Here is a 17851-nt window from a genome sequence, read left to right as displayed (position 1 = left end):
GAGCAGAGTAAGAGGAACACAATGCAAGAAACAAAACTGAATTTGGATTACCGTAGCCACAGAAGCGATGATTACAAGTTGGAGCAATGAGGTAGCTCTCTGTGCGTAACGCAATAGCTTCTTATCTTCAAAAAAATAATCCCCCTTTCCCACTAACCTTAGTGTATTATATACCTAGGGCTTTCTAAAGTGGCCGGCGGCCAACTTCTCATGAACCTTTACATACATCATTGGAAAAATTACATCTTTGACTTAGACTTGACATAGACGATTGAAATTAGGCTTTTACAGGGTTTGATGTATTAAACATCAGAATAATAATGTGACCACATCAAAATTTTGGCCGGTTGACCCAACGGACGCCTTGGCTAGGTGGGCACTTGTATGTTGTTATCACCTCCAAACAAGCAATCATATGTTCTGATCACCAACCCATTGAAGTTAACTGGGAAATTTATCTCAAGTCCTACAAAAATCCCTAATCTTATTTTTATGCAACAAAACGTAAGAAATGTCTGTTTTGATGAAAATGCATTGGTCCATCAACTTTGGAGGCTTGGTGTGACCAAAAGATGAGAAATTTTACAAGTTTCTTATTTTTTCCATGTGTAGTAGGCCTTGAACTATAACCTCATGAAAGGATTTTACAAAATGAGTGGATCTACTATGGTTTTGGAGGTTTTTTTCAAAACCCTGAAAGGACACTTTTATGTCCTGTTAGGTTACCAACCTAGTGTTAAGACTTCCAAAATGCTAAGGTTCCAAAATTCAAAGGTTGTGTCCAAAGGTCGTGTCCAAAGGTCAACCATGGGGGGAATTGGATTCTTTGTGTATGTCCCAAAAGTCTTTTCAAATCCTTACATAGGAGGGGGCGAGCCTAGCTTGTAGGGGATGAGAGAGAAAGTCACACACACACACACACACACACACACACACACACACACACACACACAAGCTCCCTTTACACAAAGGGAATGAGGGATAGATGTCAGCTCCGTAGCCCAGATGCCCACAAGGTGTACCCAATTCCTATTGGATGGCCTTGGAGGTGGACCAATGAGAATTAGGCTAGAGTAAATCTAGTTTAATTAATTTAAAAACACTTAATAAAAGAACCAATGAGAATTAAGTCCTCTAGAAGACTATTGGACAGTCTCCCAAGGGGTCCAATGAACATTCAACAGCCCAAAGGCTTGCCTGATTCCTATTGGCCAGCAGGCAAAGGGGTCCAATGAGAGTTTAGTTGAATTATTAAATTACCTAAATCTCTCACAAAAGGGGAAAGGGGGACACATGTCAGAAGGCTATCACTTATACTACTTAATTACCATTGGCTAGGGCTGGGGAGGTCCAATGAGAGGATAGCAAGAGCAAATAGCAAGAGGGGTCGCCCAAGAGAGAGAGGGGGCTGATTTTTGCAAGGCATTATCACACACACACACACACAATCTCATGTGTGAAGTAAAGAAGACTCTCTCTCCTTCTCAAGCTTTAATGGAAAGCTTACCACCTACTCCAAGCTTGTGAGAAGGGAGGCCTACACCAACAACTCTTGGCTTTGTGATGCAAATCCAACCAAGAGCCAAGCTTCAATGCATGCTCATCTCCTCTACCATGCTAATTACTAAGCTAAGCTATGCTAATATGAGTGATTGTGTGAGGAGATGTACATCTTTCTTGTAAGAATACTCCTACTTCCTCACAATCTACTCTCATACCCTGCTAGCTCTCACCATCTTCGAAGGTGTGTGAGGTCTTGGGTCTGAGACCGGGGATAATTGATGTAGTGTTTGATAAGTGTTTTGCTTAGTGCATGAAGCTTTCATCTTCATTGCACTAGCTAGTCTTGAAGTAACACAAAGAAGTGTATTGTACAATGTCTCTCTTGATGGGAGAAACCTTAATACAAAGCCTTTTGGAGGGGGGACCGGCTCCATGAAAATCCGGTCCTCAATTGTTGTCAATAGCTTAATTTATCTCTCTTTTGAAAGTATTGTTCATGCTATCTAACTAGGTGTTATTCTTTTTGTTGCTCTCTCCACCCGAGCACTCTTGTAATTTCTCATTAGGAATCTATTCTAATGAAATGCCCACTATCATTTCATGCTAATTTCCGCTACACACAAGCTTTTAGGCCATTAAATGTTACATTGGTATCAGAGCACAAGGTTTCTCTTTTCTTGCTCAAGAAGGGAGGTCCTCAAGCTAGCTATAAATGGTTGGTATTATTAATTGCCTGTGAGCAAGTAGAATAGGGATTTTTTGCAGTGCACCTGCCTTCGTGCAGTTAATGGGGCATCACCGTCGAGATCTATGGTCTTAATAGTGGAGTCCTATGGGGCTTGCCTACAGCTTAACCACTATTGAGCTATTAGAAGCTTGACAGGAGTCGGTGTTGTTTTGGTATTGAACGACCCTCTCTTCTATTCCTTGAAATTAATGGTATTCGAGCCACGGGTACAGTAGCTTGAGTGCTTTTTCTAAAGGGGTAAAGAGGAGTAGGGCTTGAAGTGCCAAAGTACACCTAAAACGTTTACACCTAAACATTGTTAGAATGGCTGACAATAATAAAGAGAGTGAAATTAATGTTGATAACTTTGATTTTGCTAATGAGCAAGCTACTAATGATGCTCCAATGCTTGTTAACACTAGGTTGGTAATGGGACACTTTTATGTCCTGGGACACTTTTATGTCCTGTTAAGTGACCATTTTCCTTGAATTATGTCAAGAGTTTCAAAATGGATTTTGAGGTGTTATCTATCTAGAAAGTTGTCTCACGAGCTGAAAAAAACTCGACATTTTTTCGGAATATCAATTCCATCTTTAACATTGTCCTTGCACAACATTTCACAACCTAAACTGTGTGAAAAAACAGGTCCAGTTTTTGGCTTTTTTAAAACTTTTTGCAACTATACCACTCTAGAATTCATGTTTGTGAGGTCTATAATGCTAGAGAACTATATTTAGTAGTCCTCAACATGTCTTGATGCTTCTAGGGAGAAATAAATATTAAAGTTGTAAGTTATGACCAAATTACAGAAATTGACAAATCCTGTTTTTTAGCCAATTTTAGCTCTTCTATGATTTTTTTGGTGGATTTCATGATATCCAAATGCAGTTTTGATTTTCTATGTTGCATATTGTAACATAAAGCTAACATTCCTTGAGTTTTGGGGCACCTAATACCCTATTTTGCATAGTACACAACGATGGTTGATTTTTTCAATTATAGAAGAAAACGAAACATTCTAGTATATGAAGTATAGCTTTTTCAATATTGTTAGTTTCTTGTGACAACTACATGCATTTTGTAGGTAGTAACCATATCTAGTCATAAGGATCAAATTTGGCTAGATATTGAATAGTTTCTATGGGATTCTACAACTCATAATGTTGAACCCAGTTTTTTCATGTTTGCTGTATTTAACACTTCATCTTTGTCCCCAAGATTCCCCTTGGTAAGAGATGTATTATTCTTTTGACATGCTCCATGGCTCCTTATGACCATAAAGGACAATAGGGAACTAAGAAAACATGCATATATTATTTGTATTGAGCATGGCTATAGAAACTTTGATGATATGTTTGCAGAATAATAAAAATTCAACTTTTTTGTACCTATTTATTTTGGCAAAAAAAAAAATAGTGAGTGAGAAGCAATCATATGCTCTGATCACCAACCCATTGAAGTTAACTAGGGAATTTATCTCAAGTCCTACAAAAATCCCTAATCTTATTTTTATGCAACAAAATGTAAGAAATGACTGTTTTGATGAAAATGCACTTGTCCATCAACTTTGGAAGCTTGGTGTGACCAAAAGATGAGAAATTTTACAAGTTTCTTATTTTTTCCATGTGTAGTAGGCCTTGAACTATAACCTCATGAAAGGATTTTACAAAATGAGTGGATCTATTATGGTTTTGGAGGTTTTTTTCAAAACCCTGAAAGGACACTTTTATGTCCTGTTAGGTTACCAACCTAGTGTTAACTATCTTGTTTCTAGGCTTCAACAAGCCATGGGCAATCCATCTCTCCAAAGTGAAGTGCAACGGCAGCTCCGTGCTCACGGGATTCTGCAAGCTCACCACCATGACGAGAGAACACCTAGCAAGCCTCCTTGTGAGACTTCCAAAAGAGGTCTCTCTCCGATTCGGGAAGAAGAAGAGAATCCATACGAAGGGCTCAAGAATTTACTTCTTGATGATGCATCTTCTTCCCAAAGGAGTACTCAAGAGCCTCCACCAAAGGAACGAGAAAGAAGTGAGTCTCCCGCCACCTCGGCGGAGATGGATGCACGAAGATGGCAGGCTAAACGTTCTCCATCACCACCAAAGCGGAGAAGACCATCGGACCCTTCTCCACACCATAATTCAAAGAGGGATGATAAAAAGCAAGAGAAGAAAAAGGCAAGAAAGAGGAGACCCTCTTCTCCATCTTCTTCATCCTCTTCCTCTTTTGAAAGTGATGGTGAAGATGACGAAGATCAAGACAAGAAAAAGGCGAGAAAGAGGTCACCCTCTTCTCCACCTTCCTCAAATTCTTCACCTTCTGAAGAAAGTGATGGTGCAACCTTTGAACCATCAAAAAGAAGAGGCCATACGAAATCCTATGCCGCATGGAAGAGGTCGTCCAAGCTCAAGAAGTTCAAAGAGGGAGGGAAGAGTATCTCTTTCCTTACCTATGATGGCACCTTTGGTGCTACGGACAAAGTCTTGGCCTTTATCCAACAATTTGATGCGGCGTTTGGAGACGAGGGATTCACGGAGTCCTCTAAGCTACGCCATGTAGCTATGCACTTTCAAAAGTCCGCCAGGCAATGGTGGTCTAGCCTACGAGCCAATGGTGAAGCTCTGTGAACATGGAAAGCTTTAAGAGCTTCCATTATGAAGCAGTTTTTGGCCACCGATGCCAAAGACAAAGTACTCACTGAATGGCGAAGCTTAAAGCTCTCTCCCTATGAATCCATCCACAAATGTAGACAATTTTTGGGACCTACAACTCAAAGCCACTGTCTTCAAAAAGTTGGATTTTGGAGAGCAAAAGCAACAATTTTGTGTGGGCTCGACCGAAGAAATGGGGGAGTATGTCAACTCTCAAAGGCCACGTACCATATCGGCGGTAATACACCATACTATGGTGGCCTCTTGAACCAATTTCCAAACGGGGGCTAAAAGAAATAATAAGCACACGGAAAACAAGGGTTCCAACGAGCCTAAGGGGAAGGACAATGTCCAAAAGTCTCCTAAGGGCAACTCCAACAAAGCTAAAGAGAAGGGAATTTACAAAGGTAAAAACAAACTCTCTCCTGAAGAGCTTGAGCGTTATCGCAAGGATAGCCGGTGTTTCAAGTGCGGCGAACAAGGACATGCCTACCACGCTTGTCCCCAAAAGAACAACCGCTAAGATCCTGCTAGAGCTACCTTGGTTGAAATCCAAGAGGAGGAGACTCACCAAATTCACCACAAAGGATCTCCTCTATGCCATGCTTGGGGAAAGGTAAGAGAACATGATGCTTTTATTCTCTTTGACCCTAGTTCTACTCACAATTTTATATCTATAGAGTTGGCCACCAAGCTAGGCATACACGACTACGAGATGGGAGATGTCCTACCCAAAGATAGTGCTTTCAAGGGGCAAGAAGCTTCACTCACTCCCTTAATCGGGAAATTGAGGCTTCATGTCCAAATCTATGTGGACAAAGAGGAATTCTTTATCTCTCCTCTCAAGCATGAGGATGTAATCCTAGGGGCACCATGGTTTGATTGCCCGGCTGCCAAAGTTAAATTCCTTGAAAGGAGAATCTCCTTTAGGTTCAGGGAAAAAGACATGTATATAGATGCTAAGGAAATGGGTAACACTATCCCCATTGTACATACACTAGCTTTCAACAAGTCAATAAAGAGCTCTATTTCCGTGTACATGATTTTTGTTGAAGATTCTCAAAATGAACCTAATGCTTTAGCAAAAGAAAATAAAAGCAACCAAAAGGAATTAGAGTTATCCAATTTGCTCAAGGGGTTTCAAGATGTTTTTATTGACGACATCCCTTGTGAGCTACCTCCTAAACGAGGTAATGATGACCATGCAATTGAACTTCTTCCAAGAAGTTCACCGCCTAACAAACCTCCTTATAGAGTTTCTCAAGCTCAACAAGAGGAGATTATGCGGCAAGTGCATGAGTTAGTTGAGAAGGGCATGGTTAGGCCTAGCTCATCTCCATTTTGCTCACCGGTGCTATTAGTGCAAAAGAAAGACGGCACATATCGTATGTGTGTCGACTATAGAGCACTAAATAGGATCACTATCAAGAATAGGTTTCCCGTTCCACGGGTAGAAGACCTATTTGATAAGCTACAAGGATCGACCAAATGGCATCCATTATTAAGCTGCAAGAGATTAAGTATTTAGGTCACATTATCTCTCAAGATGGCATCCAAATGGATCCATCAAAGTTAGAGGTAATAAAAGGATGGCCTAAACCAAAGAATCTTCATGAACTAAGAAGCTTTATAGGTATATGTGCATACTATAGACGCTTCATAGAAAAGTTCTCACAAATTGCGGGACCATTACATGACCTAACAAAGAAAAGCGTTAGGTATACATGGTCTGCTAAGGAGAAAAATGCTTTCGAAAATCTTAAAGAAAAGCTTATCTCTCAACTTGTGCTTACATTATCGGATCTCTCAAAACCATTTGAGGTCCAATGTGATGCTTGTGGTGATTGCCTTGGAGCTATTTTGCTTCAAGAAGGGCACGCCATAGGCTATGAAAGTCGAAGGCTCGACCCTGTTGAGAAAGCTCTAGGCATATATGAAAAGGAACTCCTTGCATTTCTACATGCCTTAGACTCATGGAAGCACTATTTATTGGGGACTCCTTTCATTCTGCAAACGGATCACCAAAGTCTTAAGTACTTCATGACGCAGACCGAGCTCTCCGACAAACAAATGAGGTGGGAAAATTTCCTTTCGCAATTTCATTTTCATATTGCTCACATTACTGGCAAGCATAATGAAGTAGATGATGCACTCTCAAGACGGCCGAGAGTGAATGCGGTTTCATAGCAACTCACAATGATCTCTCTTCAATGATAGATGAGTATGCTATTGATCCCGATTTTAGAGATGTGATTTCAGCCCTTGCATTAGGGAAGAAAGAAGAACCGTTTACTTTACAAGATGGTTATCTTCTCTATGGCAATAGACTATGTGTTACTAACTCACTACGTGAGAAATTAATGTATGAATATCATGCTCCACCTTATGCGGGGCATAGAGGGATTCAGTCTACCTTAAAGGGAATTGAAACATATTTCTATTGGCCTACCATGAAAGTGAACATACAAGAGTATGTTTCTAAATGTGTGGTATGCCAAAAGACAAAAGTTGATAGAGGGAAGCAACTTGGATTGCTTCAACCTTTGCCAATCCCTAATTCACCATGGGAGAGCATATCCATGGATTTTATCTTTGGATTGCCTAAGTCTATCCATGGGAATACGGGAATATGGACGATAGTAGACAGGTTAAGTAAACAAGCTCATTTTATACCTGTCAAAAAGACTATCAAAGCCCATCAAATGGCAACCCTCTTCATTTCCCAAATTTTCAAGTACCATGGCTTGCCAATGTCCATAGTGTCGGATAGAGATCCTAGAATGACCAGTAATTTCTGGAAGGGTCTCTTTGAGAATTTAGGGACAAGGCTAAACTTCTCTTCGGCCTATCATCCACAAACGGATGGCCAAAGTGAAATAGCTAACCTAACAACCCTGGATCTACTAAAAGCCTTTGTAACGGAAGTAGATCAAAGATCCCAATGGGAGAAGTACTTACCCTTAGTGGAGTATGCTTACAATAACACTGTACACACTTCCATGGGAAAAGCACCTTTCGAGGTAATTGAGGGAAGATCAAAAAGTCCCTTGCTACTTAAAGTACATGGGAAGATCTTCGCTTCTGCAGATGAGTATAGCCGAGACCTACAAGAATCTTTTCAAAAGATTAAGGATGCTATCTCTATCTCACAACAAAGGCAAAAGGCTGCTGCTGACAAGCACAGAAGAGCCCAAGCCTTTAAAGAAAATGATTGGGTCTTATTAAAGTTTCCCAAGGCTCGATTAAGGCACACGACGGGCAAGAATCCTACGGGACACCAAAAGTACTATGCTAAACTAGCAAAAAGGTACTATGGTCCCTTCCAAATTCTTAGAACCAACTATTGAAGACCCACCGGAGATCGAGGACCAAGAAGAGGTGCTGCAGTCCGAGTCCATTCTCCGACATGAAGACAAGGTACTAAGAGGCGGTAAGACTATCCGACGATATCTTATTAAGTTTAAGAATTATCCTTTTGAAGATGCTAGATGGATACAAGGCATACAATTAAAGGATAACCTAAACCTTGTCAATGCTTACAATGCTTCCCAAGAGTAAGCAAATGTACAAAATGTTAAAAATGAACAAAGTTTTTGTCTTATAAGACTCTCTTTTTCTTTATTGTGCACAAAAAAATGAAGTAGTATGCATGCTTAGATCAAGTTTTCGGAGAAGATGTTTTCCAAACACCAAGTAGAGCTTGTCACTCTACTATGGAAGATTGATAGGACTAATGTGCAGACATGCTTGCGGCAGCCTCAGGCTCTCAAGCGCCAAATGGACTAGTCATCCATTGGGGAATGATGTCGTAGGGTAACATAGGGGTCCTCTACCCGCTAAGAAAAGGACTCATGAATATGCTTTATCTTCTCTACACCATAGTCGAGGACGACTATGATTTCAAGAGAGAGGTAATGTCATAATAATCAATATCTAATTATCCTAAATGATTTTCGCATGTTAAAGTGATCATTTAATATGGGGAAGTTCCAGGGGAGAAAAAGCTAGAATATTGGTTAAGCTAGCAGACCGGCCACAGTAGGGATCCAAAGGGGGGGCCATCTGCAAAAGAGCCATGTGCAACAATGGGCTAAAAAGACCCTAAGGTTCAGCCCATTAAGACTTCCAAAATGCTAAGGTTCCAAAATTCAAAGGTTGTGTCCAAAGGTCAACCCTAGGGGAAATTGGATGCTTTGTGTGTAACTAAAAAGTCTTTGCATATCCCTACATGGGAGGGGGCGAGCCCTTCTTCTAGGGGATGAGAGAGAAAGTCACACACACACACACACACACACACACACACACACACACACACACAGGCTCCCTTTACACAAAGGGAATTAGGGACACATGTCATCTCCGTAGCCCAGATGCCCACAAGGTGTGCCCAATTCCTATTGGCTGGCCTTGGAGGTGGACCAATGAGAATTAGGCTAGAGTAAATCTAGTTTAATTAATTTAAAAACACTTAATAAAAGAACCAATGAGAATTAAGTCCTCTAGAAGACTATTGGACAGTCTCCCAAGGGGTCCAATGAACATTCAACAGCCCAAAGGCTTGCCTGATTCCTATTGGCCAGCAGGCAAAGGGGTCCAATGAGAGTTTAGTTGAATTATTAAATTACCTAAAGCTCTCACAAAAGGGGAAAGGGGGACACATGTCAGAAGTCTATCACTTATACTACTTAATTACCATTGGCTAGGGCTAGGGAGGTCCAATGAGAGGATAGCAAGAGCAAATAGCAAGAGGGGTCGCCCAAGAGAGAAAGGGGGCTGATTTTTGCAAGGAATTATCACACACACACTCACACAATCTCATGTGTGAAGTAAAGAAGACTCTCTCTCCTTCTCAAGCTTTAATGGAAAGCTTACCACCTACTCCAAGCTTGTGAGAAGGGAGGCCTACACCAACAACTCTTGGCTTTGTGATGCAAATCCAACCAAGAGCCAAGCTTCAATGCATGCTCATCTCCTCTACCATGCTAATTACTAAGCTAAGCTATGCTAATATGAGTGATTATGTGAGGAGATGTACATATTTCTCGTAAGAATACTCCTACTTCCTCTCAATCTAGTCTCATACCCTACTAGCTCTCACCATCTTCGAAGGTGTGTGAGGTCTTGGGTCTGAGACCAAGGATAATTGATGTAGTGTTTGATAAGTATTTTGCTTAGTGCATGAAGCTTTCATCTTCATTGCACTAGCTAGTCTTGAAGTAACACAAAGAAGTGTATTGTACAATGTCTCTCTTGATGGGAGAAACCTTAATACAAAGCCTTTTGGAGGGGGGACCGGCTCCATGAAAATCCGGTCCTCAATTGTTGTCAATAGCTTAATTTCTCTCTCTTTTGAAAGTATTGTTCATGCTATCTAACTAGGTGTTATGCTTTTTGTTGCTCTCTCCACCCAAGCACTCTTGTAATTTCTCATTAGGAATTTATTATAATGAAATGCCCACTATGTTCATGCTAATTTCTTCTACACACAAGTTTTTAGGCCATTAAATGTTACATACTCTCCTTCATTGTTGCTAGTTGAACCCGGTAGATTGACCTTCTCTTTCATGACTACCTCTCTACTTGGGTTGAGCAACACTAGCCCTCCCCTTGCTTTACCCGTGGCTCGTCGAAAAACTCCAACAATGAAAAATGTAAATGAATTAGGGATAGTTTTAGGTGGTGGCAATGGTAGGGTCTTTACTTCAAGCACTTTAATCTCCTTCTCATGCATCCTATAGGTGAGAATCCCTTCCAATTGTGCACGTACACTATCTTCTACTTTGAAAGAGTATTGGAACTCTTGCAATTCCATAATCCATTAGTACAAAAATTCATTTGAGATGACACCCAAGGGAACATATTTTTTGCAATAAGAATTACAAAAGGTTTTGGTAGCAAGTAGGATCTAAACTTTATCATCACAAACATGAGAGAAAGCATCATGAGCTCTGCTTCAATGTAGATTTTCTCCAAATCATTCATGACCCTACTAGCAAAGTAGATGGGCTGCATCCTGGTACTGTGGGAATCTTGTTGTAACAAAACAACCCCAATTGTTTCCTTTCCAACGTTAGAGATAACAAAGAATGTGTACTCCCAACAAGGAGACATGAGTGCTGGTAGTTCTAACAGAATGACTTTAATGTTACAAAACTATTCTTCAAGCTCATCAAACCAAAAAGTTCAACTTGTTGTGTCAATCTTTGCAAAGGGTGAATTAACTCTGAGGCTAATTGAATGAAATAGGACATATAATTCACCTTTTGAATGAATGAGATGACCTCCTTGTGATTCTTAGGTGATGGTAGCTCAATAAGAGCCTTTGCCTTTGAAGAATCCACCTCAATGCCTTTAATGGAACCTTGTGAACGAGCAAGATCACTTCATCCTCACCTATATGACATTTGTCGGGATTGAGATGACCTCCAATGTCGTAAAGTTTTTTCAACCCTTCTTCTACCTTTTGTAGGTGCAATGATTTTGAGCTATAAATGCAAAAATCATCAATAAAAACCCTAATGGACTTTCCAAAAAATTCTTGAAACACCATGTTCATGAAGTGTTGGAAAGTTGCACGAGAATTTTTCTGGCCAAACGGCATGACTCTGAAAGCATAACAACCCTAAGGAGTGATGAAGGTTGTTTTCAACTGATCCTCCAATGGGATACCTATTTGAAAGTGACCTGAGTAGCCATCACACATAGTGTACTTCTCATGACTAGCTACCTCATTTAGTATCTCATCCTAAATTGGGAGGGGAAAGTGATCTCTTTTTGTTGCCTCATTCAGTGGACGATAATCCACACACACTCTCCACTTGCCGTTCTTCTTAAGAATGATAACAATGGGAGAGAATCACTCTGGGGATAAATGAAACCTGTTGTGCTAGATCTTTTGTACCTCCTTGAGCAGAGCCTACTCCTTGATAACTCCTAGCCTTCTTAGCTTATGAGCTTTAGGTGTGTCCTCACGATTTAACTCAATCTTGTGTTGAGCAGTATCTACTCCATGCACACCAGTGTAGTCTTTAACAAAAAGCCTAGGAAACGTTTTTAGCACACATTTGAACTCCTCTCTTTCTTCCTTTGTAAGCGTTGTTGATAGCATACCTTCTATCATCCCTTCATCTTGCACATTTTGATTCTCTTGGGAACCTACCTCCTCCAAGCCTTGACAAGAGGTCTCTTGGTTGTTTTGCTTAAATCTCACCCCCATGACTTCAATGGAAGACTCCTCTTGTGTAGTGCTATCGCTACCTTCTTCTTTTGAACTGCTATCAGTCCACTCTTCCTCCGTCTCACTTTCTGATGATTCTTCATGGAGCTCCTCTTGACGTTGCTCCTTCATGTCAAAGGCTACTTTTTATGATTGTCATTCCTACAAATCAATTTTCCGCTCTCCCAATTCTGCTGAGCATGCATTTTCACTAGCCATGGTCTTCCTAGGATAAATGGATAGCCACTTCCCTTGGTCGACATAACATAAAAATTGACTACTTTCTTAATGGCAAAGGTTTCCACAAAAACATTTTTACAAATGCCTACACACCTAGCCTTTCTATTGTTTGCCATTTTTACTTTGATTTCAACTGTCTCTTGGATGTGCATACCTAGTCTTTGCATGAGTTCTTCTGTCATGATGCAAATGTGTGCACCCCCATCCACTAGACCTTTCCTAACCAACCTTCCTTTCATGTAACAATCTAGCACATGTGTTATATCCTCATTCATTTCAAATTGTGCAATCTTCACAACATGCACACTCTCTTTTAACTTTATCCTAGTGCTAACCGCCTTCGTTAGCTCCCTCCTAGATTGTGAACACAATGCAAGAAATTGAGGCCATGCGATATGAGGGCCCTTACTTCTCATGTCTTCCAACAGGTCGTATGGAGCCATACCATGTCGAAGAGGGAAGTCTTCTAGGTTGATACGACATCAAGTCCTCTTGGTTTCCTTGGTCTCCTTTGCCTTCTTTTCTTGTCTATGGTCACTTTGTGATGTGACTCCTTCTTTCTCCTTACCTTTTCCATGGCCACAATGCCATTTTCTTCCATGTCAACCTCATTTGGATTTTTCACCTCTAGCACATGCACATTTGGCTCTGGAAAATGTGAAACTCTTTCCTTTATTTTTTTTTCTTAGGAATATGATACAGTTGCACTTCTTCAAACTGATTGAATAGTTTGCGGATAGAATGAACCTTGTGCCTTAATCTTTCATTTTTGCATATCCAAATGCCTAAGATCTACTTCATAATGAGGAGTGCATCCCCGTTTACCATGAGATGTTGTATACCTTGACTAATACACATCTTCAAACCGTGAAGTGGTATATCGTACTCTCCGTCATTGTTGCTAGTTGAACTAGGAAGATTGACCTTCTCTTTCATGACTACCTCTCCACTTGGGTTGAGCAACACTAGCCCTCCCCCTGCTTTACCCGTGGCTCGTCGAAAAAATCCATCAAAGAAAAATGTAAATGAATTAGGGATACTTTTAGGTGGTGGCAATGGTAGGATCTTTACTTCAGGCACTTTAATCTCCTTCTCATGCATCCTATAGGTGAGAATCCCTTCCAATTGTACATGTACACTATCTTCTACTTTGAAAGATTATTGGAACTCTTGCAATTCCATAATCCATCAATACAAAAATTCATTTGAGATGACACCCAACGGAACATAATTTTTTGCAGTGAGAATTACCATTGGGCTATCACATTCACAAGCGCAAGAGACATGTGATGTCTATGCTATCTTCAAGCGATGGAGCTCAAAAAAAATGTATCCGTTAAACTCTGTAGGAATACAAATGCAAGCTTCTAATTTCATACATTTTTTGCGGGTTACTGCAATATTATTTTAATATGCAGGAACTTGGCTCGGATGATGATGGAAATCGATTTCGATGCTGAAACGACTGGACATACTCTACTGCAACATATCATCAAACCAAAGAAGTTGGTGGAGCTATTGGATGATCCATCCAATGCTGGCATTGCTAAAGTTTTGCACCAGAAGTATTTCAGTGAGCTAACGAGAATTGTTTCACCTCAGGAGATGATGGAGGTGTGTGATAGCGCAGTAATAACTTTCAAGGCCTATGAAGTTTTGTATAGACTTGTCACACTAGGTCACAGATCAAAAGGTTTGTTTAGGTTGCTGCCAAAGCCTTACAGTGTTAGCGTTGCAAAAAGGTGCACCAATAATGATGTTGCAAGATTATTGGGTGGATTTCAATATGTGGAGGATGCCCTACCATTATAAGAGAACAAATCCTTTCGTGTTCAATAATGTCTATGTTGACTTGTTGAAGCTCTAGGAGTCAATGATCATATTTTATGGGTTAACACAGGAAGAGTGTGATGGCAAAGTTATATTTGTGATGAAGCTTGATGGATGCCAGATTGTCAAAGGTCAACGGCTCAAAAGGGTAAGCGTTACGCTTATGAACAGAGCCTTGGTGGGCATCAATGTTGAGCTAAATGCTAGCGAGAAGGGAAACACTTGTTTAGGTGTTCAGTCCGAGAAGAATATTTGGTGACTGGGAGTTTTTCATCTCCCACATGAGACACATGAGTCCCTCAAATGGTATTTTAATCACACCCCAATCATTGACGTCATTCGATAATAAGAATAAGTACAACGATTGCAGGTTTCAGGTTTGGGTACGTTCCAAGTGGAGTGGGATTCGGCAAGAGACTTGAAAACTCGGTAAAGTCTCATCAGGAACTGAGGGGAAGGGTAAGGGTAAGGGTAAGGGTGGCAAAGCTGCAGTCAATTCTATGAAAGGTGTGACCACTACACAAACAATGGGTAAAGCACTACAACAATGGTTTCAAGGTATCCTCAGTTGTAACCAGAGTGTACCCCTAATCGAGACATGGACGATCAAAATTGGGATCTCTACCGATTCCTCTGATAAATGTGCATGTGTGCACTCTTCATGCCCGTCTACCAATTCTTGACAAGTTTCTTATGCTCCATGTAACATTTAATGGCCTAATAACTTGTGTGTAGTGTGGCCGGTCTGCTAGCTTAACCAATATTCTAGCTTTTTCTCCCCTGGCACTTCCCCACATTAAATGATCAGTTTAATATGAGAAAATCATTTAGGAGAATTAGATATTGATTATTATGACATTACCTCTCTCTTGAAATCATAGTCGTCCTCGATTATGGTGTAGAGAAGATAAAGCATATTCATGAGTCCTTTTCTTAGCGGGTAGAGGATTCCTATGTTACCCTACGACATCATTCCACAAGGGATGACTAGTCCATTTGGCGCTTGAGAGCCTGAGGGTGCCGCAAGCATGTCTGCACATTAGTCCTATCAGTCTTCCATAGTAGAGTGACAAGCTCTACTTGCTGTTTGGGAGACGTCGTCTCTGCAAACTTGATCTAAGCATGCATACTACTTCATTTTTGTGCACAATAAAGAAAAAGAGAGTCTTATAAGACAAAAACTTTTTTCATTTTAACATTTTGTACATTTGCTTACTCTTGGGAAGCATTGTAAGCATTGACAAGGTTAAGGTTATCCTTTAATTGTATGCCTTGCATCCATGTAGCATCTTCAAAAGGATAATTCTTAAACTTAATAAGATATCGTCGGGGATAGTCTTACCGCCTCTTAGTACCTTGTCTTCATGTCGGAGAATGGACTCGGGATGCAGCACCTCCTCTTGGTCCTCGATCTCCGATGGGTCTTCAATAGTTGGTTCTTGAGGTGGCTCTCCTTTGTAAGGCTTTAATAGGCTCACATGGAAAGCATTGTGTATGAGCCAATGATTGGGCAACTCAAGTTGATAGGCCATCTCATTGATTGGCCTAAGAATCTGGAAGGGACCATAGTACCTTTTTGCTAGTTTAGCATAGTACTTTTGGTGGCCCATGGGATTCTTGCCCGTCGTGTGCCTTAATCAAGCCTTGGGAAACTTTAACAAGACCCAACCGTTTTCTTTAAAGGCTTGGGCTCTTCTGTGCTTGTCAGCAGCAGCCTTTTGCCTTTTTTGTGCGATAGAGATAGCATCCTTAATCTTTTGAAAAGATTCTTGTAGGTCTCGGCTATACTCATCTGCAGCGAAGATCTTCCCATGTACCTTAAGTAGCAAGGGACTTTTTGATCTTCCCTCAATTACCTCGAAAGGTGCTTTTCCCGTGGAAGTATGTACAGTGTTATTGTAAGCATACTCCACTAAGGGTAAGTACTTCTCCCATTGGGATCTTTGATCTACTTCCGTTACATAGGCTTTTAGTAGATCGAGAATTGTTAGGTTAGCTATTTCACTTTGGCCATCCGTTTGTGGATGATAGGCCGAAGAGAAGTTTAGCCTTGTTCCTAAATTCTCAAAGAGACCCTTCCAAAAATTACTGGTCATTCTAGGATCTCTATTCGACACTATAGACATTGGCAAGCCATGGTACTTGAAAATTTGTGAAATGAAGAGGGTTGCCATTTGATGGGCTTTGATAGTCTTTTTGACAGGTATAAAATGAGCTTGTTTACTGAACCTGTCTACTATCGTCCATATTCCCGTATTCCCATGGATAGACTTAGGCAATCCAAAGATAAAATCCATGGATATGCTCTCCCATGGTGAATTAGGGATTGGCAAGGGTTGAAGCAATCCAAGTTGCTTCCCTCTATCAAATTTTGTCTTTTGGCATACCACACATTTAATTAGAAACATACTCTTGTATGTTCACTTTCATGGTAGGCCAATAGAAATATGTTTCAATTCCCTTTAATGTAGACTGGATCCCTCTATGCCCCGCATAAGGTGGAGCATGAGATTCATACATTACTTTCTCACGTAGTGAGTTAGTAACGCATAGTCTATTGCCATAGAGAAGATAACCATCTTGTAAAGTAAATGGTTCTTCTTTCTTCCCTAATGCAAGGGCTGAAATCACATCTAAAATCGGGATCAATAGCGTACTCATCTATCATTGAAGATAGATCATTGTGAGTTGCTATGGAAACCACATTCACTCTCGGCCGTCTTGAGAGTGCATCAGCTACTTGATTATGCTTGCCAGCAATGTGAGCAATATGTAAATGAAATTGCGAAAGGAAATTTTCCCACCTCATTTGTTTGTCGGAGAGCTTGGTCTGCGTCATGAAGTACTTAAGACTTTGGTGATCCGTTCGCAGAATGAAAGGAGTCCCCAATAAATAGTGCTTCCATGAGTCTAAGGCAAGGAGTTCCTTTTTGTATATGCCTAGAGCTTGCTCAACACGGTCTAGCCTTCGACTCTCATAGCCTATGGCGTGCCCTTCTTGGAGAAAAACATCTCCAAGGCAATCACCACAAGCATCACATTGGACCTCCAATGGTTTTGAGAGATCCAGTAGTGTAAGCACAGGTTGAGAGATAAGCTTTTCAAAAGCAATGTTCTCCTTAGCAGACCATGTATACCTAATGCTTTTCCTTGTTAGGTCATGTAATGGTCCCGCAATTTGTGAGAACTTTTCTATGAAGCGTCTATAGTATGCACACATACCTATAAAGCTTCTTAGTTCATGAAGATTCCTTGGTTTAGGCCATCCTTTTATTACCTCTAACTTTGATGGATCCATTTGGATGCCATCTTGAGAGATAATGTGACCTAAATACTGAATCTCTTGCAAGAAAAATTCACTTTTCTTTCGATTAACATAAAGTTTATTCTCTCTCAAAACTTGAAATATTACCTGGAGGTGTTGCTTGTGTTCGTCTAATGAATTAGAGTAGATGATAATATCATCAAAGAACACTCCAGTGAAGGTTCGATGAGGCCGGAACAGCTTCTCCGTCAAGCAGTTGAATGTGGCTGGTGCATTGGTCAAGACAAAAGGCATGACAATGTATTCGTAAAGACCAAATGTGGTGCGAAATGCGGTCTTTACAATATCTTGATCAACTATCCTTATCTGATGATAGCCACTTTTTAGGTCAATCCTACTGAAGTAGGTCGATCCTTGT

This window comes from Adiantum capillus-veneris, chromosome 7, assembly GCF_014529385.1.
Source record: "Adiantum capillus-veneris isolate H3 chromosome 7, ASM1452938v2, whole genome shotgun sequence".
Lineage (NCBI taxonomy): Eukaryota > Viridiplantae > Streptophyta > Polypodiopsida > Polypodiales > Pteridaceae > Adiantum > Adiantum capillus-veneris.
This window is presented reverse-complemented; position numbering follows the sequence as displayed.